We start from the raw sequence: 23,526 nt of genomic DNA, 5'->3' as shown, positions 1-23,526 counted from the left end.
GGGTCGGGTTTGCAATGGCAGAAGGAACCAAGCATTACCCGCTTGGGTTGGGGCACAGATCTGGGTGGGAGAGTTGCTGAGGCCAGAAGTTAGGGGATGTAATACAGGGAGACAGAGCTGCTGAAGCAGGCTGGGAAAAGGAACTGTATTCAATCATCTGCTTTACTTAGTTCATAGCCGAGGAAATTCATCTATTCCTTGGACCCATTTGTGCTGTGTTGTCACGAGGCAAAGAAACTGTCAGAGAGAATAAAAAGGGTGATGCCGAGCTGCAAACTGCCTTAAAATGCTGCACCCAGGTAGGAAGAATAAAGCCATGATTTAGGGAAAAGAGCTCCACGGCTTTCCCAAAGCCAAGGATGTGGTTTGATCTCTCTTCAGCGGGATTAGGAAGGCATTAACAGGAATGACAACTTGATGGGGTTTAGCAAAGCGTCGTGACACTGTGACACCAGCTTTCCCTAAAACACTGCGTTTAGGTGCACGTACACAGAAAGACACGTACATACGTGTCAGTAGGCACAGGAGGGAAGACTGTAGGAACGCAGGTGTCATTGGAAAAGCGTGAGCATGGGGTTGAACTGTCCCAGGAAGGGCTACAGAAACGAACCTGCATAATTCCATCAACACGAAGGAGTTTGCTGTCGGGATGTTGCTGCTGGGGGAACACAGCAACAGGGCTCGGGCCCCCTGCCACCCCCTAAATCACAGTGAGAAATGCAGGGTGGTTCCCAGCACACATCCACCCCGTGGAAAACAGTTTCTGGAGTGCGGGATCTGTCTCATGGAGCTTCTTTTACATGAAAACCCCACTGCAACAGTGAGAGGATTTGATTGCACCGAAGAGACTGGGGCTGGATGCAGCTCCCAGTGCTGCTGGGTAGAAATAGTCAATAATAATAGTGGTAGTAATAATAGTAGTAGTAGTAGCAATAGTAATAATAAATAATAATAACATAACCACAATAATCATAATTATAACAATAATAATAATAGTGCAGTGGGAAAAGGCTCATCTCGAGCTGATCATTGAGGCAGATTAATGCAACTGTGATGTAGCCTTGGGGTGGGCTTGGGGAGGTTTTGGGCTGGGGAAATCCCATATCTTTGAGGCATCACACAGCACCTTAGTGAGACCCACGGGTAATTTGCTCAGAGAGCCTGCTCAAGAGGTGCCTTAACAGCCATTTTCCCATCTTCCTCTTATGCAAAGCCTACTGAGTTAGATTAAATAAATGCTGCTTTTAGAGAACCAAGGGTGATGTATGGGCTGTCTTAAGGATGCGGGTGTTTACTGCAACTTTCCTTAGCCCGTAGCTGTATTTGACTGGTAAAGTGTGAGTTAACCCCCATCCAGTTAATCCATGAATATCTTGAAGGAACTCAGTTATTTCACGTTAGAGTCGGGCTGATACGACCATTCCCTGAGCTGGGCAGCGGGATGGACCAGAGGCACACAGATCTTTCTGTGAGCTTCCCTTGCTGTGTGATGATGGATAAATTGAGGCCGTGATACTTGAATTAAAAAGTTCAAAAACCAGGATGTAAGAGGAAGATGGAAATGACAGGAGGCAGGTTGCATCATTGGAGTCTGCCAAGTCAATGACTCAGGCTTGTTTCAGAAAACCTGAGCATGATTTAGGCTTCCTTGCCGGGATATGTCAGGGTCGGAATCCTGTCCATAACCCCTGCTTTGCTGCATGGAGAACATGGGAAGCTGCAGCCTTCCCCAGCCAGCACCAAATGATGGTCATGACCATGACAAGTAGATACGCTGCACCTGACACGAGTGGGATATGGATGCAAATGGAAATCAGGACCTGTATTGCTCCAGGCCCTGGCGTGGTGCTTCCCTGCACAGGGGAGCCAGGAAGAAATGCTGGTGGGGGATCAGTTCTGGGAATGGAATTGGGTGTGCTGCACCCTGCCTGCCATCAGCCTGTGCAAAGCCTGCGGTCAGCCCGCTGCCTGCCGGATCCCTGCCCGATCCCTGCCCACACTCAGCCCGCACCCTCTCTAGATGCTGCCCGCACTTATCCCGTCCTTATCCCGCTCTCATCCCGTCCCCATCCCGCCCCGTGCTCCCCCCTCCGCCCCGGGCAGGCTCGGGCTGGTGCTGCCCCCTGCCGGCGCCACCCGCACCCTGCAGCGGGCCCGGGCCGCGGTTGCCGCGGTAACGGCGGTGGCGGGGGGGGGCAGCGGCCTGGGCGAGGGGGACACGACCGGGGGGGACCGATCCTGGCTCCGCCGCTGGGGCTCATCCGGAGGTCGGGGCAGAGCCATGGCGGGAGCGGGGCAGCAGAGCGGGGTTTACGGCTCTGTCTGGACGGGAGAAGCGGCTCGGAGCATCCCCGCTCCCCGCCATAGGAATTCCCTCTGCACCGGGGATGCGGAATCATCCCAGTGCCGCCTCCTGGGCGCTGGGAGCCCGCTGTCCCCCGGCCGATGCGCTGCGAGCGGCTGCTCCGTGCCCTGGCGCAAAGCGGGTGCCTGCGCCAGCATCCCCCTTCCCGCAGCCTGATCAGGATTCACCTCGCATCCAGGCGGAGCAGGGCCGCGTCTCCCGGCATGCACCCGCCCGAAACTGCAGCCCCGTGGCTCGCTGCAGCGGCCATCTGGTCGGAAAACAAGAGGCCAAACGGCTTCAGCATCGCGACATGTGTCCGCCAGCGGGGAGGAAAAGAGGGGGGACACGCAGAAATGCCGGGGAGAAGGACGGCGCTTGGCGCGGTGGGACGTGCGGGAGGGACGTGAGATGCGGTTGCAGCAGCATCCCCTGTGCTGCGGGATGCTGCTGGGGATGCGCCCTCCTCCCATCACTCATCCCAGAGAAGCGTTGCGGCTCTCAAGGATTTCCCCCTCATAAATTAGTATCTTCCAGCTGTTTCCTTCCACATAAAAATCTCTATTTCTTCTCTTAGTGCTTTATATAAACAAACATGAGAGCGGCTCGGTCTAAATAAAGTTATTTGTCTACGTAAATTAATATATCATATTCTCTCCTGAAATATAGAGAGCTATTTGTCTCCAGAGAAATCATGTTGAGTGACATAGTATAACCCTATTCATTTGCATATGCAGATATGTCTAATTATTCAACTTGCAATTAAAGGCTTGTGTGTCAGCAAATGAGACTAATTAGAATCACAGAATCATAGAATTGGTTAGGTTGGAAAAGACCTTTAAGATCGTTGAGTCCAACCATTAACCCAGCGCTGCCAAATCTACCATTAAACCGTGTCCCCAAGAGCCACATCTACACGTCCTTTAAATACCCCAAGGGACAGTAATGCCACCACTGCCCTGGGCAGCCTGTTCCAATGCTTGGGGAAGAAATGTTCCTAATATCCAATCTAATCCTCCCCTGGTGCAACTTGAGGCTGTCTCCTCTTGTCCCTTCACCTTCTCTGGATCCCCTGCAGCACCTCAATGTCTTTTCTTGTAGTGAAGGACCCAAAATTGAACACAGCATTCGAGGAGCAGCCTCACCAGTGCCCAGTACAGGGGAACCATCACTGCCCTCGTCCTGGTGGCCACATTATTGCTGATACAGGCCAGGATGCTGTTGGCCATCTGGTCACACTGACAGCTCATATCCAGCCAGTGTTAATCAATACCTCCAGGTCCAAATATTCCCCAGTCCCTTGTGTCTCTCCCTCCTGTAACTGTCCCAGGTTAACTTATCCAGCTCAAATCAGGCCAGGTGAATCCTGGAAATGTCTGAATTAGAAACAAAACTATTTGCTTTTGGAAATCACTGAAACAAGACCTTTTAGCTTCGAAACTTCAGGCTCGACTTGTTCTATTACACTGGAAGCGATCCTCAACTCGTTCATCACAGTGTTATTCACCGAATGATATGAACAACATTTATCATGGTCACTCACAACGATATTTTCCCAATCTGCACATTACAAATCAAAACAAATGCGTGTGCAGATCACTGGTTTATTTCCAAAACCACATTAATCCCAGCAGAGCCACGGCCAATTTTTCACAGGTTAATGCAGAGTTACAAGCAGGAATTATATTTAGGAAAAGTCAAAATTGACTCATTTTGACGATTTTCAACCCAATACCTTTTTCTTTTCTGATTTCAGGCCTCCAGCGAGGGGGTTCCTCTGTGTAACTTTAGCCATTGAAACTGCAGACTAGATCCAATGACCCATGTGGACAAATGGCATATCCCTCCCTCACATTCCTGATGACTGCCTTCCAATGAGAGAAGCTGTTGTCTGGATGCGCCCCAATTTTATTTAGAAATAACCTGGGATTTAAAACAAAAGAAAGGGAAATAAAACAGCATCATTGATGCAAAACAATGGCCTGTGCCATTCTTCTGTTTTCTTTCAGTGAAAGGAAAAGGAAAAGAAAGACAATTATTTCTAGGAAATCCAAATATGTTGGAAGTTTCTTCTATCTCTCTATGGGGGGAGAGAAACAGGAGGAGAGTAAGTGAGGGGGAGAAAATCCCTCTGCAGAAGCAGCCTTCTGAAAGTGTGTTTTAGAATCAGCATTCTGCATATTCTATCTGTTCCAAAACTTCTAAGGGTGAAAAAGCACCAGCACAAAACTATTGGAGCACTTTATCGGTCCACAAATCTGGGTGAGAGAACTAGGGATCTTCACCTCTCCGAGAACCCGGCATCCCTCTTAGGACCCTAAATAAGAGCTTTACTCTCATGGGAGCTCAAACTCATTTGCTCTCATCGTGGTGCTTATGGCACCTTTCAAAGCCCGGTGGCTCTGGGCACTTGGAGGCCAGAAACGTCCTTTTTGTTCCATGCTTCTTCATTACCCAGGTCAGTGGGATCTCATCCATCACTCGGTCTCTTAATGCTTTTACAGTAATAGCTGCCCTTTTCCCTCTTTAACACATACCCTGTAAATGGAAATCAGGCCACAAACAGAGCTGTTGGTCCTGGCCAGGCTCCTGTTGCCTTTTGCATCCTGCATCCAGCTGAAACACAGTGGGGTTAAATCATGTTTAGCACCTAGGGATCAGCGACAGGAGTAAATAAGTATTCCATAACCTTCCCCAAAAAGCATAACAAAATAATAACAGGAAAATGAGGTTAAGTGGAACCATCTCAATAATGTTATAGCCCTGCTTTCAATCAATGAACGCTGGGAAATTCAATGTCTTCAGAGGCAGTGAGTCCATTTTCGCTCTCTCCGCTGCCGAACTTCTCCTCACAAAGCAATGAGTTAAAGTCTTAGAGCAGATCCATAATACATCTGAAAGGGACTTTTTGTGTTTCATATTCACTGGAATGGGTGACTTTGCTGGGTTTGGTTATCGAGAGGAATAATAGTTTTCAGTTTCATTGAAGCAGAAGATATAATTCTATTATCTCTTTTTTTCTTTTTTTTTTGGATAAAATAATCTGGAAGAAGCAGAGCAAAATGGGAGAAGAAATAATTCCATAGACCCTGTTAATTATGTATCCATTGTATAAAATAGCAATAAGAGCATCATAAGTTTTCATTGAATAGGGAGGGCGATATTTGCAATCTTGTCCTGTCAAGTAAGAAATGGCTTTAAAAACTCTGCTTATTCTATTTCAATAATTCTAACTAATTTTGGAGCAATCAACATTAAATTTTGGTGCCTATTAAGTAGGAATCTGACACTTTTGCCATTTTGGATCCATTTGTGCATTGCTCCACACACAATAAACCTGAGTTCTGGCCCTGCAACTTCAGGGATTTAGAAGTTAGATGCCTGCTCTAAATTAGGTGCCTGAGCAATACAGCTTAGGGACGGGGACCTCAGGCTCGTACTCACTGCACAGCTTTGCCACCAAGCCACTCTGGTTCCCAGCCCTGGTTCAGCACAACTGCATCACCATATTTTAAATGGATATAATTGAAGGAGGTGCCATTCTGTTCACCCTGCAGGGAGCAGCCGATCCAGCACTGATCCTCACTGCAGAGTTCAGGCTGGAAATGAACTAAGTCCAAGAAATTGCCAGTGTTTCATCTGAAATGCGAAGCCCAGTGAGCTCTTCAGGCAGCAGGTTCAGGGAGCAGATGGGCTGTTTTCTTCTCTGCTTTCCTGCATAACACACCCATCGTGAAGATGCTCTCAATGATCAAGCCTAGCCGGTGCACTGGGTAGCTCGGAGACACCTCAGCTTGTCCCCATCTCATGCGCCTGTCAAGGAATGCCGTGACTCACGTTATGGGAACCCCCCCTGCAGACAGAGAGAGCTGTTTTCCCATTCCAACGAAACCTAACAGCAAAGCCATGCTGCCAAACGCAGAGCAAGAAGGTTTGAGCCTTGCAGAGGTGCAGTGCTGGGAAGGAAGCACGGACAACATGATAAAGAGCTTGAGAAGAAGGAGAAAAGCTGCTGCTGCTGCAGCTTTAAATTAAAATGCTGCATCAGCCAGTCCCTCAGGACTTGATAGAAATCTAATTAGTCAGACAATCTGGCACCAAATGTCCTAATTTCCCCAATCCATGTGGGATTTGTGCATTCTCTTATTCACTGCAGTTCTAAATTTCAACCGGAGCCTTTCTAACCCCTCTCTTTCTCCTGGGCAGACATGGGACTCGGGAGAAGGTGATCCCTATCAAAACCTAATTGTTTTTCATAAACCTTTAATTAATTAGACTCCAGTTCATGAAAGACACTTAAAATATTAACAGTTTGTTTAGAGACAAGCGCTGGGCGAGGATTGCTGCTGGATTTTCACAAGGAACCCAAGTGTAATTAATGTGCATGGGCTTACTCTCAGACTGTGAGGTCCGGAGTCCTCCCTGGAATGTGCTGGGAGCAGAGGGAGGACCATGGCCAAGGCCAGCATGCAGCCAGCCCAGGATGGAGCATGGGTCCCCTGCAGCCAAGGGCTAAGGGCAGCAAGCCCTGGGGTGGTGTGTACTTAAGAAGAGCTCCACAAAGCAGTGGAGTCCCCCCAGGTTGGGTCTATGGGGCACACTGAGAACAGCAAACTCATAATGCAATTAGCCCTCTCCTAGGGGACCACAAGCTCTGGGAGCAAGGTGCTGAGCATCCCTGGATCCCCCTGGCACCCTTGGAGTGAGGATCTCCGCTCACACAGGATTAAGCCATTTGGGAGTAACAGATTTGGGTTTTTTCTTCCTATGACCTGTCGTGTCAAAGCCTTTTCTTAAAGCCTCTTAATCCCCAGATTATCACCACAAAAGTTCCTCAGCTCCATCCCAGATAAGGCAGGGTCCATTGTGGAGATGCACACTGGAGGAGTTTCAATCTGCAAATTATTGGCATGCAAGACCACGAGGGGCTGCTTTGCTGCGTTGCCCATTGCGTCAAGGGGAATTGAATAAGTATAAAGAAGACTTCAAATGGGCCATGCACTGTGCTCCTCCCCTGCATGTGCAATTCGCAAGTGGCCAAGGGGCCCTGATGAAAGGAAACAACCCTGCCATGCAGATACCACATACATGTGGAGTCTCCCAGCAGCCATGCAGCCCTCATGGAAAGGTGAGCCCAGCTAGGGAGAAGGGATTGGTTCCCTTTTCCAAACACCCCATTTCATCCCAATGGGACCCATGATTTGATTTTTAAGGGAGGAATGACAAGAACAGGAAGGCAGAGCTGGTGATGGAAACTCTGTTTCTCTCCCGAATCCCGGGGGAGGACAGCAAACAGATAAAGTCCGTGCTAGGGATCCTTCGCTGACACAAAGTATGCCATGTGGAGCGCAGGCTTATGCTGTATACAAAACTAATTAGCAGTTACCTTCCGGATGAAGGAACAACTCAAGCATCTGTTTCACTGAAGTGGTTGTAGGAAAAGAGACAGCCCTCATTGGAACAGCCTTATGGGTTTGCAAATGTCATTGCTTGGGTCTGGGGGCTCCCCAGATCAGAGCCCCGGAGAGACCATCCCCTCCACAGGCTGGTGATGAGTGAAGCAGGATGTGCCCTCTCTTCTCCCCTGCCGTGTTTGTACAAGCACCTCGTTGCACCTCCCTGCAAAGGCCACCGAACAAAAATTAACAGGGAGATGCTGTATAAACATGTGTTGATTGGGAGCATCACAAGTGAGAGCAGGGAGGGCTCTCAGCAGAGCCCATGGCACTGAGCTCCCGCTCAGTATGTGGGAGGTAGGTTACATATCCACATATTTATATATACTCATGCACACTGCAAGATGACCAGCTCCACCAGCTCTCCCTAGCCTAGATACTGCTATATAAAGCCAAATCCTGGCTATCACTCACAGAGATGCTGAGCCCCACTTGTTCCTACTGAGATCCCAGCTCTGGGTCAAGCTCCCAGCATCCATCAGGACAGATCAGTCTCAGCCCTCAGCAGCAATTTGGAGACCTTCTCTGTCAGCAGATGGGGCTGAGGATAGCCCAGGACATGGCTTGGCTCTCAGTGTGTAACCTCTCATTGCTTGCTAAGTGAGGATGTCACCCAGTCGCTGGGGATCTGGCTCAGGATCTGCAGACCTGGACTCAGCTCCGGCTCTGTTGCAGAGTTCCCTATGACCTTGGGCCAGCTGCTTGGGTTTCCTCCATACCTGTTTCCCATCTGCTGGAAAATGACTGAGTATATTAAAGGGTTTGTATGAAAAAAAGTAAACTGCGAGGCTATTCTTAGCACTGAGAAGGCCTAAATATTCCTATTTTCTGTAACAGCTCAAGAACTCCAGCATTAGGCACAAAAAGTGTTGGGAAAACAGCGCATTGCCTTTCAGGGGCCTCCTCTTAAAGGAGGGAGATGTGTCTTCCCTTGGAGCCAGCTCTTCATGCATTTTATGAAATGGCAATGCCCACATTTTCCCTAACAGCCCTCATTCCAGCACATGAAATGGCCCCAAGTAGCCTTTGGCTCATGGAAACCTTCCAGTGTGCTTAATATTACTTGCAATGCCCATATTAATCATAGCACGCAGGTGCCAGAGCCACCGGAGGGAAGGAGAAGGGACAGGCCAGGTAATTTATCGCTCTACAGCCCCAGCATGAGCTGTAGCATTAGTTCAAAATGACTTTGCTTTCAGGTTCCCCAAGTTCCCAGGATACAGGAGAGGAGAGGGGGTTATCCATGAATCATCCGTCATCTCCCCAGCTTTCGGCTACAACCTTGTTGTGACGTGTGGAAAAAACTGGGATTATAAATAAAGTGTGGGGGTGGGGAAGTGACTAATTGAGTGCAGTAATTAAACACAGCCCCCAAAAAAGCTGAGCGTGTGGCTTCAGCCATCAGCACCCCGAGCGTGGGGCGAGAATGCCCCCAGGATTTGCTCAGTGGAAGGAGCAGCATCATCTGGTACGATGCAACAGAGCAGTCAGTGCATGGGCAGAATACTGGGGTTTGATATGCACAGGCTTAGGTGATGGAACTGAAGCAGGGAAGTAGCTCTTGTTGCCTCAACTCCAAAACTGGATTGGATATAAAGAAGAAGTTCTTTCCTGTGAGGGTGGTGAGGCACTGGAATGGGTTGCCCAGAGAGGTTGTGAATGCTCCATCCCTGGCAGTGTTCAAGGCCAGGTTGGACAGAGCCTTGGGTGCCATGGTTTAGTGTGAGGTGTCCCTGCCCATGGCAGCGGGGTTGGAACTTGATGCTCTTAAGGTCCTTTCCAACCCTAACTATTCTAGGATTGCATGAAAATAAAGGAGTGAGGAATTGCAGTGCAAGGACTGATATCTGCAGGCAAAGCCAGAGCTCTGAGCATTCCCCTGGGCCATGAGATCTGCAGGCACAACCACCAGCTTCCCCCAGACATGTGAAGGCACCAAATAAAACTGGTACCCAGCCTGGAAAACTTCTGCTCCAGCTAATAATACTCAAAGGATAAAACACCAGCGTCAATATATCCCAGGTGTCAAATGAAACCATTTGTACACACTTGCTCCTTTGCTGGTTCAATTAATAAAGGCAGCCAAAGAAATACCGAGCACATTTCCTGTCAGAAAGCTCCCCAAACTTAGTGACATTTGGAATAACACAAGACAGCTGCGCTGTGAGATAAGTTAAATGATGTATTCAGAAATAGCTCCGTTCGGAAGGTTGCATCTTTCATAGCAGCCTGGCGCCGAAATCTGTGTTGTGTTCTTCCAATGTGGAATAACTCTTCCTCCCGGTTTACATATATTGATGAATACACTTGAAAGATGGCCGGATCCTGTGCAGCACAGTGCTTCCTTTTCCTGACACATGGATCCATCTGCCAACATCACAGACCTAATTAGTACTCTCCTCTTTCCATTCACCGGCTAGGAAGCATGTGGCATCTTTCCACAAGCCTATAAATCCTCACCCTACACAGACATACACCATATTGTGATGGGTGGGTTATAACCTCCGTGAAACTGGCAGTTGCAGTTGCCTTTCCACTGAGGCTTAATGTCACGAGAGCCAAAACAAGAGAGACCATCACCCAAAACACCGGCTGGCACAGCGGGGTGAGGGATGCAAGCTCCGAGATTCCCAGCTCTCAGCTACCATGTCCCCATGCCCTAAGAGCCACACACACTGCTCCTGGGTCGATACAGTTGTTTATTGGGCTGTTGTTGAAACCAGATTTGTGTAATGGGTCATAAAGGCAGATGTGATTTGTGCAGCTTAATATAATGCAGCAAATGCAAGAGCTAGGAGAAAGGAATGGCAGGGATATGATGCCTGGAGACCCAGCTCTGAGAAAGGGGGATTAGAATATCCCTTAAATAAAACAGGAGGAGGGTAGAGGCATATCTGCCTTCAGTTCTCCTCCAAACAGAGCAGCACATCCCCTCCCAAGTGCGGTCAGCCCCGCAGGTCACAAATATTGTGTGAATATGCACTAGAGGTTATTGTTCTTCCCATGCTGGGGAGAGTTATTTGGAAGTCTCCTGCTGGTGTTAAATTAAATTACCCATATAAATAGCACCGGAGGTGACGGACAATAGATCCCACTGGTTTGCAAGCAGCCTGCTCTATAATAGGCTGAAAGGTAGAACTATTGTAACATGCCCTGAGAGGCACCTATTTAACTTAGATCTCATCGAGCTTCCACCTGGTGTAAGTTACTTTACAGACCTCCCCCTGCAACATTATCCAACTTCTGCTGTGCAAGAGCCGAGCCTACCGAATACCTACGGAGTTAGGAGCAAAGTGAATTAATTACTCTTATTTTTGGGTTTCCACTCATTTTGCTAAAATCCCATTTCAGCAGAGTCTATATTCAGATTTCTGACTTTAAATAATGCTCCTTATGGAAAAATTAAATTGCCTGCTCAACAATTACTTTCTTTTTAACATCCTTGTTACTTTGCAAGGTTACTCCCTACCGCTCCTTTTTAAGGTGTTAAAACAAGGGAGAGAATTAACATTCCCCAGGGAAAGCAACAAAATTCACATCCCAGCAAGCAGCACCTCAGGGAGCAGCAATGCCAGATATGTGCCTATGATGTAAAATGCTTGAAACGGATCATGAGCAATAGAGAGAGCGTTTGCATTGCTAGAAACACAGCAACAGCAAAAGGCTCAGCAGTTTGATGTTCTGTCAGGGTTATGGGTGTCATTACTCACCAAATAAAGGCACAGACAGGAGGAGAAGAAAACCGGAGGCTCTGCTTTTTAAAAGCAGAATCTAAGCCAAATTAACCCTGGCAGAAGCCCACTAAAGTTGACGGTGCTACCGGGCAGCCAAAGTTAACCTGGCTCTTTTGCTTTGTTTTCCACTTATTTTAGAGGAGACAGACTGTTTGCTGGCTGAGAAAGAGTGTGAGGACTAATAGTCAATTCAAGGCTGTAAAGTGCTGCATTGCTGTGAAGTATTTAATTTAGAAGCTTGTTGTGCTTCTGGGGATGTAGCCTAAGCTGTCTGCACAAAAGCAGGTAAAGTGCAGCCCAGAACTTGCAGCAAGGTAAAAAATTAGCTACAAGGAAATGAAACAACAACGAAAACCTATCAGAGAGTGTGAAATTCACCTGGATCCCTCCTAAAGGGTTTGCACATTTGTGTGATTAGAGTGATATTTATAGGAAAATCTTGTCACTTCTCCTCACACTCGGTGGGGCTGTAAAGCGCATCACTGCTGCTCTCAGGCTTTGGTAGAGCTGCTGAGAAGAGGAGAATGTGCACAGGAGGGACTAAACCTGACACTCAGAAGGGTCTCCCAGCCCAAAGTCCTCCCTTTGTGGCTGTGGGTTTTAATCACAGTGAGATGCCAATGTCCATGTGCCAAGGGATTGCACGAGGGGCACCTTGCTGGAACAAGCCAAAACGCTTTTGGGTGCCGGTCCAGAGGCTTTGTCCACTGTCATGGGAGGGAGCTGGTAAATGAGGACACTCATTTTCCCTCTGGCCATGGTTTGCAGCTCCAAAGCACTGCAGAGAGGCCAGGGAAGCATCCCCTTTCTCACCTAAAGGGTCTTGAATCATGCACAAGAGCAGGATTTCCTGCTGGCACCAACCCATAAGAAAGCAGCTGGCATTAAAATAAGCAAGCAAACAAGCAAAGAAGGCTCCATTAAAACTTGACATCCTCAATGACAGGATCTTGTTCAGATGTCAACTTAAAAATCTCAGTGATCTCCAAAAGAGTTATAAACCCCAGTCATTGCCATTGCATTCCACAAGCACTTTGCATGCTGCCGAGGCACGAGTGGTCCCATGAATATCTGGGGAATCAGTGGAAAACCAGAGGGAGTGGGAGAAGAGGCAAAGAGGAGAAGATCCCAAGTCTGTGCTGGCAATGTTCCTGCTCATCCAAATTACTATTTGATTTCTGAGCACACCGCGACGTGGCACTGACAGATCCATTTCTTTTGCAGGGCTGCCCAGCTTTAGACATTTCAGGCTGAAACCTCACCTAACCTGTTTTCCCCAGCAGGAGTTCCACAGGCAGAAAAGGGGATATTTCTTTTTCCAGCTGTCACAGGGATGTGTTGGGCAGGTAATAGATATAAATTGATACATAAAAAAAATACAGGCATGCAGCCAGAGCCCTGAACCAAAGAGAAAAGCCTAAACAAGTGCACTGAAGTATAAGGTTAAACGGAGAGGAAAAAGCCATTAGGGACAGGTAGAGCTTTGGAAAAGAGTAGAAATAGTTCTTAGGGAGAAAGGGGTGGTGAAATATATCTTAAAGACAAAGAAACAGATGTCAGAAAACCATGGAGAGCTTCAGACAATACAAATTACTTTCCCTGGTCAAAATTGAGCCTGGCTGAGATCTCTGGTCCTGCAGTAGGATGGGATTCCTGTGCTCTCCCTCGCAAGGCCTGGCTGCCTGAACACAAACAGCAATGATGCCACCACAAAAATAATAAACCAGCAATCGTTGTGTTGGCTTGTCACATATTACAGCTAATTATTTAATTACTCTAATTTAAAGTTTTACTAGATTCAGCATCAAAGCATAAAAATCTAGTGATTGCGGTGTCAGAAAGGAATAATATAATTAACGTATTTAGTAGTAACATATTAAACTGTTGATTGCACTGCATTAATCAGCAGAGATGGTATGATACATGGGAAGCTATGTGAAATATATGTCTGGATGGGGCTGTGCTGTCTTCCTCCCCATGCCATCACTTATACACCCATGGGGTGGGTTAGGAGCAGAGTATGAGGACAGATGTGGACCCAATGCTGCTGCGTCTGTGGGGGAAGCTGCGGTTGAGCTGAGAGCATCACTGCAGAGGCACAAGGCTTTGCACCACAACCAGGCCCAAGGCACAGATGACAGATCTGGGGTCATGTCTGTCCCCCATGTCAGGAAGGTTCTTTGCCCTAGGGATGAGCTGGAGTGCACCTGAAGCTGCTCAGATTTACAAAGACCTCAGCTTTGTGCTGTTCCTCCCACATAGACTGAAGCGTTTCAATGAGTTATCCACAACCAGATTCAGAAGCAGCTGGGTAGTCATATTCTTGAAGCAATAGACCCTTTATTTTGACAGTGCCCTCCAAAACTGCCTTGCTGGCCACCAGGCAATTAGAAGTAGAGAAACTCTTTCTGCCTGACATAACCCAATAGCGTTCAGCTCGAACTCCACTGCTCCAGAGCCAAACAGCCAACAGAGGGAGCACAAATTCCTGAGCAGGGCTGCATGCCTGGGCTCTGCCATCCCCTCGGCTGTGTTCCACTGCTGATCATGCTGGCACACAAACGAGGAGGCAGCAAAAGGCATCAATCAGCCTTGGAGGAATAATGTGCTCTGAAGCCCCTTCCCCTGCAACAGGACACGGAGCAGCTCTGCTCAACTCCATCTAAGAGCCGCGATCTGAAAATACAAAGGTGAAGCAAGACATCGCTGAAGAAAAGGGCACGCTGGAAAGAAAGGATGAGATCAGGGTTTAAGTTTTTAATCTGAAGTTCTTCTACAAAATACGTCCGTGGTCACAAAGGGAAAGACATAAAGATGGAAAAGATGTTCAGTGAAACGTACAGGTGAAACCAGACACATCTAATAATAAATTAGACCAATTCATTCTTTCAGATTCATTTCTGTCTGGAAAGAAACACTCCATATTCCTTTTTCTTCCTCAGTGGCCTGCTTGCCCTTCTCATGAGACCTATCACGTTTTCCAGCATCATGCCCATAGCAGAGATGCTCCGTGTACTCGCCTGGTTTCGATCCCTACAGCTATCCAAAAGCAGTTTGCCCTTCAGCCACCCCTCCATCAGTGTTTTTTATGGGAGAGCTGTTTCTCTATCCCAGCTGGAAACACCATTATACTATAGCTTTATCTAAAAGCTGTAGATTGTTGTTAGTATTCACAGACAGTACCAGGTTTGAACTTCTCAGTGTGCTGCTCAGAGACAATCCAGTGCCTGGGCTGCGATGCTCAGCGACGAAGGAGCTTTGCAGGGTTTTATACCAGCAATGAGTGATGGATGGGGAGAGCAGAAGGGCACAGCTAGCTGATCCGGGCTGCTAAATTCAGGACTGCCCCAGCTGTGTGTGACTTCTGATCCTCACATAAATGAAGCGTTGCTGCAAGACGAGCACAAACTCTATTCTTCAAATTAGAAGAAACAATTTACTTAGGGTGGTGGGGTTTTTTACTCCCAAAATAACAGAATTCGTATATATTATATGAAAAATTACATTTTCGTTTTCCACCTCAGTGCATCCGATGATTGTGGTGTGATTATTAAACACTTCATAAATAATAATGTGACATTTTTAGATTGTGCTTCTGATTAAGCAGCCATTCTTCTCTCCCTGACTGCAGCCACGGGCAGATGAGATTGCTGCAGACGCGGCAATCTTTGCGGCTCCTTCCCTGGGGATCAGGGATCAGAAGTCACCCCTGTAACCCAATTAAATCCAAGAGGATATGAGCTGATCACTTTCAGGCCAGCTCCAGAGCTCACAGCCATGGATGGGGAATCTTGGCATGAACTTCTCTGAACTGCAGAGCTGACCCATGAGCACAGCTTGATGCTTTTTCTAGGGAGGCTATTTTACACAGTGAGTCACTTTCTCTGCAGTGGGTAATGATTTTACTCAATTATGTATAATAAGAGCAAACAAGCAGCTCCAGATGAAGACAGAACTGAATCCAGGGAACTGATATAAGAGGAGACAGGTTTCAACGAGAAACAAAACAAGTGAACCTGAGAGATAAACACTCTCTCAATGAGGAAGCGGAGTCCTTTGAGGATCAACACATGGCAGAGACCCTCCTCAAAAAGTTTACAGCCCCTTTTTTACAGCAAAATAGCATTTAGTAAAGTTATCTATTACATAAAGAGCCCAAATCCAGTGGCATTTATCCCCTGGTTATTCCAGTGCCTACGATGCAGCCGTGCCTCTCAGAGCTGTCACGTAGGGTAGCACAGATGTCAGTGAAAGGGACAATCTCCTAACCCAAATTCTCTCTTGCCTAGTATAGCATTCGGATGAGTTAATCCCAGTCAGAAAACCCAAATGCTTTCTCTTTCTTTTTTTCCTTTCTGAGCACAATCACCATTTCAGAAAAAATGACCAAAGAAAGCAGCCCCTTTCCATAAACCCTCCCAACCATCTGTCTGGATATTACTGACCTTTCATATTATGCAGGCAGGAGGTGGAAAGGATGGGATAAGAAGAGGGGGGAGGTGTGGAAAAATATCATTGCTGTAACAATGGCTTATTGCATTTGGATAATCTCTCTTCTTGTAGCGCTGCTAACATGGTAATCTTTCTCCACCTACTGTATGTCAATAATGCAATAACCTGCCTCTCCCCCTGCATCAATAACGCACCAGCCGCTCGCCGCTCTCAGCGGCACTGATGAATTCTAGAATTGCAACAGCTCAGATGGTCCATGCTAGCTTGTCCCTGCCTTCCACCCTCATTACATTTTAATTTCACTTTAAAGACAGTTGCTATCAGCATTGCTTGGCTTCAGCCCCTGCAAAATAAGATTGGGCTGCAGTTGAACTCAGGAGGTTCCGCGGCTTAGCTCAATGCCAGGATGTTTCTTATCAATCAGTGCCATTTCTTTGTATATTCTCCTTTGGAAAAATTAAGGCAAGATTTGCCAGACACTCCAATGGCCAACAGCTCAATGTGTGCTGCAAAGAAGCTGCTCTAAACTCAGCACTTGTGAAAATCTTTTACTTCTGCTTCAGTGTGTGGATGGCCGGTCACACTTAGCTCAGTGTCCCCATTGCAGCCTTCAGAGCTGTGCCAGTTACACCAGTCCACCAGTTATTGATGAATCAGTGTTGGTTTAAAGCATGAACATATACAAGTGCTCTCCATGGCCATGTTAAGCAAATTATGGCTTAAAAAGAGAATGATATAATAACACCAGCTAAAAAAATAGTTAAAGCCAAGTGACAGGTCGACAAAAAAAAAATAAGAGATCTGAAAGCATAATGAAGTAAGCTTAATATCAGAGAGCATATGGTAAAAAGATCTTGCAAGAGAATCCTTCATACTACAGTGGGCCTCACACACTGATTAATATCACCTCCTCTGTATAGTCTAGCATGGAGGCATACAAGAAGCAGCTGATAATATTCAGAAACGCCGCTCCTCATAATGATGGAAGATGAGGTTTTGTGAGTTATGTTGAGAATTATTGGCAAAGGTTAGGTGATTTCCCACTGGTGCTAGAGGGAAAACATTGCCTGCAAATTACCAGCATTTGTCAGTACTAATACCACATCCCCCAGCCACCTAAACTGTCAACATTAATAGGTGTCTATAGAGCAAAGAGGGGTGATGATAGTCAGACTTGATCAGACCCTGAAATGAGAAGAGGAGCACGATACAGAGAATAAAGAAATAGAAATGTGCTCACAGTGCCTCTTGCCTTGGCTCCCAGCATCCTACCCATAGCTGGGTGGGTGGCACTGCTCACCACGCTCTGCCAGTTATCACATTTGCTTCCCCATTCGCTCCCCTGCCCATCTCTCTTTCATTCAATGGGTAGATTTCATCAAGCCTCTTCTATCTTCTCCCATTCCAGTCACTGCTCTGTTTTCACCTATCATTAGCACAGTGTTTCTTTTTCTGAGAAGTAAATGCAAGCTTCAAGATGCAAATGTAAAATGCTTTCCTAAGAAAAACATGTGAGATGCAAGGCAGGAAAGGGTTTCTGGTGCCTGGGTACTGCCAAGGTTGGCCATTCTCCTGCTTGCTTGGGCAAGCAGCACCCTGGATCCACTGGCAAGGAACTCACAACAGCGAAGTTAGAAACAAGGTCCTTGCCAGGCTTCTAGTAACTTCTCTCCCACCTGGGCACAGCAGCAGCAGTATCTATCCTCTGCAATACCTTACCCCCTATTTAAGCCTTGAAAGCTTTCAGTATTATTTAGACTGCAAGGTTTGGGTGAGTCTGGAGAGCAGCCCAACATGCAGCCCTCAACCTCGTCGGTGTTGGTTTTGTCTGAGGAGGCTGCTGAGGGTTAGGGTTAGGGTTACTCCTGCCACTCCTAGCAGGATGGGCCTCATAGTCACAGGTGCTCAACAATTAATCAGTGTTCTGCTAAAGAGTTACTAAAGCATCTTCCCTCCTTGCTTTCCCACTGTGTGTGTCATGGTAAAGGACCTGCCATCCACTCCTCCAGCACTTGAAATCCAGCTCTAGTGACCTGTCCTTTGTTTCAAGATGGCAAAACCAAACCATGACTTCATTCCTTACGTCCTCACCTTCCCGGCTGCACAGCCCATGCAACCAGGGACATGGATCAGCTTTGTCCCTAAGTTAATGCACAGCCTGACGTGTGCTTTGGTACCCCTACCAAGGAGAGCATATAAAATACGGACATCTGCTCTCCTGAGCCTTTCAGCGCCAGAGGTAGCATTAATTTAGGTCGTTCACAACCAGAGATAAAAATGATTTCCATTCAACTCCTCCTTCTGTCAAACTGAATAAAATATAGCTCACTTCTTCACCTCGCCTGGCCCCTTGGTGATTAACATTAGCAAATGCAATCAGCGCATGGCCACGTCACCACTCTCCATTAATGCAAACTTGGGGGAGGGCCTTGTCTACTAGCAGCACAAAAAGAGAGCCTTACCTTTTAATGTGATCATTCTTCACATGGCTGCTGGTGATAAAAGAAGCCATCAGAACAGATGGACAGGCCAGCCCAGACAGAGATAGGAGATTTCTGCTGATTTCTCAGGGAAAGAGGAAGAAAAAAGCATGCAATGAGCACTATGCACATCCTCAGCAGTTACCACTCATGGAGCAGGGCCCCTGAGGGTCATAAGCTAAGCTCTCCTAACTCCATTCTTGTGTGTGCTACTGCAACCCCATCTGCTGCCACCCTCTCCCGACCGCAACACTGAGGCACTCTGTGAGTTTCCCAAGCAGGTCCCCCAGCACGTCCTGTTGAGTACATGGCACTTGGAAAGAGGCACAGGAAAAGGTCACTGCTGGCACAGTGAATGCTGTTAAATTTTGCAGTCTGGCTCACTTGCATGCCCCACCAGCAGCCAAAGCTATTTTGCCTGGAGGCAGGATTATTAGTACTTCAGACTAGTATTTATAGCAGCTTTTCCCACTGTTGCAGATGGCAAATACACCATGATGTGCAGATCAAAGGACCAGTTTCATTTCCCCCTCTACTCACTAGCAGTGAGGAGCAGGCTTGCCACAAGCATTCCTTGCCACAGTCTCTGCTCAGGCAGCTTTGAATCACTGATTCTGGCCAAACCCCTCTGTTTAAAGGGTCAAACCCCTAAAATCACCAAAGATTTTGCACTCAAGGACTGTTTGGTCTTTGGGTTGTAAAAAACCCTGATGCTGTCATCACTGAGCTGTGAAAATCAAGGAAGTGCCGGCTTTAAGGTTAAATATCTCATCCTAACCCTGCCTGTGATCCCAGGGTTCTGGGGCACACACCATCCACACAGGCAAACATCTGGATAATCGAAGGGTTAATAACATGGTCTTAAACCTCATTCACCTTCCATAGAATCGGGTGAAGTGGTAGAAGGCTGGCTGCCCTTGGAGCTGGACTGTGGGTGTCTGCGTGTGCAGCAGCGTGGCTTGATGAGCCTCATGTGGAATCTCAGCCCATATTGTGAAGACCTTTTTTTCCTTAAAAATACCTTCTGTGATCCACACTTGGGTACCAGAAGTTGTTGTTTTAAGGCAGTTGAATTTATTATTCTTTTCAGATAACATTAAATGCTCAAATACATTTATTTTTCCTCTTTTTTTCTTCCCCCTTCTTTCACTACACCCCTCCTCTTCAGCAAATAGGACTCCCTTCTGATCACTAATAACATGGGCTTTCATACCCTCTTGGAACACGTGAAATTTCTTTGACGTCTTAACTTTGCACAAATAGATTTTAATGAGGGAATATCACCTTGCCTTGAGCTAACTCTCTTCCTTTGCTCTTCCAAGGCTTTTGTAGTCACTTCCTTACAACTCACAGAACATGAAAGTTCAGCAAAGTGTTTGAACACTGCATACCATTTCCCCAGGAACTTTGTTTATTCACTGCAGACCATCACAGGAGGGACACGCTTTCAAACATACGATGTAAATCAAGCAAAGGAAGAGCAACTTCTGCACCCCTCCGTTGTCCTGACATGGTCTTTCATGTCCGCTTGGAGGATTGCATACAAAAGCACTTCCCATTGGGTGACAACCAGGGTGATGTTACTAATATAAATAAGGCTCTGAAGTGATGGCGAACTCACAAGAGCTGTGGAAAGCCTTAAGTATAACTTGAGTAACATTCATGTGTTGACGAGATTAGGGGAGCACAACAGATGTGAAAGAGAATATCCAGCTACTTGCCAAAGGATGTATCAGTTCATGTTCAGATTCACCATACATTTAAAGAAGACAACAGCCAGAGAAGAGAAGAGAATTAGAAGAGAGCATGAATCTGGAATTAGGAAACACTGATCCTGTTGTCAAATTCCTCTCCCAGAGCACAAAGCTGAGACAACAGACTGAGAAGCCACACATTCCCCATGCTGTCATTCCCAGAAAGGTTCCCAGCATGGAGAGACACCAAGGGATGGACTTGTCTCAGAACAGTTGTCCTCGGGGCTGGAGCAGGGTCACTGTGAGACATGGCACAGCACTGGGGTCCTGGGCAGACATTCACTGAACCCATGAGTGGGATTCAGCTGTCCTCTTGCAAACTCTTCCCTTTGCTGATAATTTACTGTAATTAAACCATATGTAAAATTCTTTCACTCTGTCAGAAGCAGGGACCTTCTGCTGCCCATATGCCAGAAAGACAAATGAAGGGCAAAGCTCACATGAAGGAGGCAAAGTTTTGCTTCTTGATTAAGGCACAGGAAAGATACCTGCCATAAATGTGTCTGCTGGTGCTCAGATGATGCTTTGATGTACAAGCAAGTCAAGTGAGTCACAAGAACAGTCAGAAATAGTCAGTGACCGCAGACTCCATGTGTTTCCATTTCCCCTATGGGTGTTGTCAGCACCACGACTTACCTCTGCACAGATTATTGCTGCTCAGAGCCCGTACCATGCTAGGGCTTGCTCATTCCTGAGGCTTACACTTGTGTGTAAAGGGACAGCAGCTGGGGGAAGCTGGGAAAGAGCCAGACTCTTGGTATCCACTGCAAGGACAAGAGGCACAAGAAAATCTGTTTAAATATATGGAGGAAAAAATGAGGGTAAAGTATGGAAACAGCTGCTCAGAGGGATTGTGGAGTCTCCATCCTTGGAGACATCCAAGCAGGCATGGTCCTCAGGACTACGTGGCCCTGCTTGAGCAAGGGGTTTGGACTAAACGATCTCCACAGGCCTTTGCCAGCTCAACCCTTCTGTGAGCCTGTGAGATGAATTCGTGGTGCTGTCAAACATGAGGGAAGGAGCCTAAATTCCAAACGCTTCAAAGTGTCAAAGCTGAAATTATTCCCATTTCTTGAACTGCAGCAGAAAGGTGGCTCCTCAGCTTAGAGACAATTTGTTCCTGCCCACTTGCCAGACAGCAGAGATGAGCATTCGCTGTTGTTGATGTAACTGCAATTCAACAAGTGCAATAACAAACCAATCAAATAAGCTCAAACCTTTCACTGCTGCAGGAAATCCTTAGTTGAGGGGTTTTTTACAATTGTAAATATATAAATAAGAGCCAGAATGCAGAGTTCAGGGCAACAGAACCAGAAAGCTGATTCAGCAGAACAAGGCGTAGTCATAAAAGATTTATTACGCTTTATCAGCAATATCCACAGTCTTTCTGTGATTAGAGTTGCATTGTGTGTAATTATCTGATAGAAATTCTGCTCTTTGATGTGCTTTATCCACCATGCTGAAATACAGTTCAATTCTAGTGGGTTTTCATGGTTGACTGGAATTTACATTAATTCCTCTGGGCCTGCAGGGCCAGCCTGGTCTGTCACTAGCAAGCTCTTCATAAATATTCATTCAGATATATATATATAAAAAAATCTGTAAAGTCTTAGACATTCAGGCCCCAAAACCTAAGAGAAGACAAAGGGTCTGACTTCCAAGGAGAGATCTTTGATTAGTATTCCATAGTCCAGCTTCTGTTCCATTTCCCATGAATTAGGAAGCAAGTGAAATGTTTACAGCGATTTGCAAGCAGAGGTTACACTGCGCTTTGCACTCCAAATGCCCAAGCAAATTGAGGAAATGATTCCACCTCAGTTCATTAAACTTGATTTTTCTCAATCAGAAAAAATGCTCTCTTTTTTTTCTGTTGCTTTTTAAGGTTCACTGATTTTTCCCTTACCCCCTATGCCCACAAAGGGTTCCTATCAGCCAGAAAAACTACAGGTGCTTTGCAGGCCAACCTGTGTAAGATGCAAATGCTTAAAACTACCTTGGTTGTGTACTTGATTGTGCTTTTGTGGATTTCAGCATGGGGGATGTAATCACCTTCAATGGGAGCAGAGTCAATCTTCTGAATAATCCCATAATCCTTGGGAGATGCTCAGTGCTGTGCAGGAAGGAAAAAGGAAGGGAGAGCAATGGGGGACAGAGGTTTACGGAGTTTGGTTTTTTTTATAAGCAAAGCTCATTTTGCTCCCATGTTTGATAACTAAGTGGAAGTTACTCTGATTAAGTATGTCCAAATAACTCTCACAACTGTAGCTCTGTGCCGTTTCAGGTGGCAGGTACAGTTAAAGGGAATGCAGAAGACATCATTATGTCTGTTTTGCAAGAATCTCACCTCTGCCACTCAGCTACAGGGGTTGTTCTGTGCATACAGTTTGGTTTTTGGTTCAGTCACTGGTATTAGAAGAGATAGAATTTAAACACTTTTTAATTCAGAGGTGCAAACAAGCACAGAATCCATCACTGTGGATTGGAGGGCCGGGCCACCCATGGGTCTGATCTCACCCCAGACATAGAGAAGCCATGAGAAACCAGTGAGTGTGGTCCACAGAAACCAAACCGCATCAACAAAGGCCAGACCTTGTTTCTGCAGGAGCCTCCCTCATTCCCTTCAGCAGGACCAGGGGTAGGTCCCCATCTACAGCACTGCAGGCTTCTTAACCTACAGCATGATTCTCCTTGCCCAGTGTAACTCCAGCACCTTCAAGTGTTACAGCTTGAGAGCTTATTCCACAGTCAAATCTCACCATCAGGAACATACACCCAACCTTTTCTATTTAACTGCAGGGAATGCTTCATCCTCTACCCACTGATTTCCAAGGTGTACATTGAATTAGATTAGATTCCAGGTCAGTTCAAGGAGGGAATTACATCCTCCATTACCAACTTGACCTGCTCCTCACCTCTTTCCAGCCAAGTCTTCTGGGTTCATTATGTTCTTTTTTTCAATTCTCCCTATGACAGGTTTCCTGAAGAACAGAAAAGCATCAACACAGGTAATTAATTGGTGGTGGTGGTGTTCACAAGCTCCTGACTTCCTTGTGGGAGGGGGAATTATAAATCCCATTTCCTAACTGTGCTTCTTGACAGATGAGATGTGATGGCAGAAAAAACAGCCCAGACTCTCCACTCCTCTGCGGTTTCTCATCTGAATGGAAGTGGGTTTGAGGAGGTTTGACAGAGCTGTGCAGGTAGGTTTGGGGTGAACACACATCAGCAAAACCCCTCTGTGTTGTTGAGAGGAGCAGAAGAGATGAAATCACTACATTTGAGTGAGAATTGAAACAAGTTAAGAGC

The 23,526-nt window shown here is 46.6% G+C and overlaps 1 long non-coding RNA gene across 2 annotated transcripts; it reads right to left on the bottom strand.

Annotated features, from left to right (window-relative positions):
- Window positions 1–3,928: 3,928 nt before the first annotated feature.
- Window positions 3,929–23,212, bottom strand: LOC130594769 (uncharacterized). 2 transcript variants are annotated; one of them, XR_008971160.1, is made up of 3 exons: window positions 23,133–23,212; window positions 18,449–18,551; window positions 3,929–4,267 (listed from the first exon to the last, which is right to left on the bottom strand). It is a non-coding gene; the product is annotated as an uncharacterized LOC130594769 (long non-coding RNA). The 2 variants fall into 2 exon arrangements; XR_008971159.1 differs by lacking the exon at window positions 23,133–23,212 and adding an exon at window positions 19,007–19,073.
- Between the last annotated feature and the right edge of the window lie 314 nt (window positions 23,213–23,526).

This window comes from Pezoporus wallicus, unplaced genomic scaffold (assembly GCF_028554395.1).
Source record: "Pezoporus wallicus isolate ANWC-B61680 ecotype Strahan unplaced genomic scaffold, APGP_CSIRO_Pwel_v1 contig_11133, whole genome shotgun sequence".
NCBI lineage: Eukaryota > Metazoa > Chordata > Aves > Psittaciformes > Psittacidae > Pezoporus > Pezoporus wallicus.
Note: the sequence above shows the minus strand (reverse complement) of the source record. Positions and strands in the feature narration are given on the sequence as shown.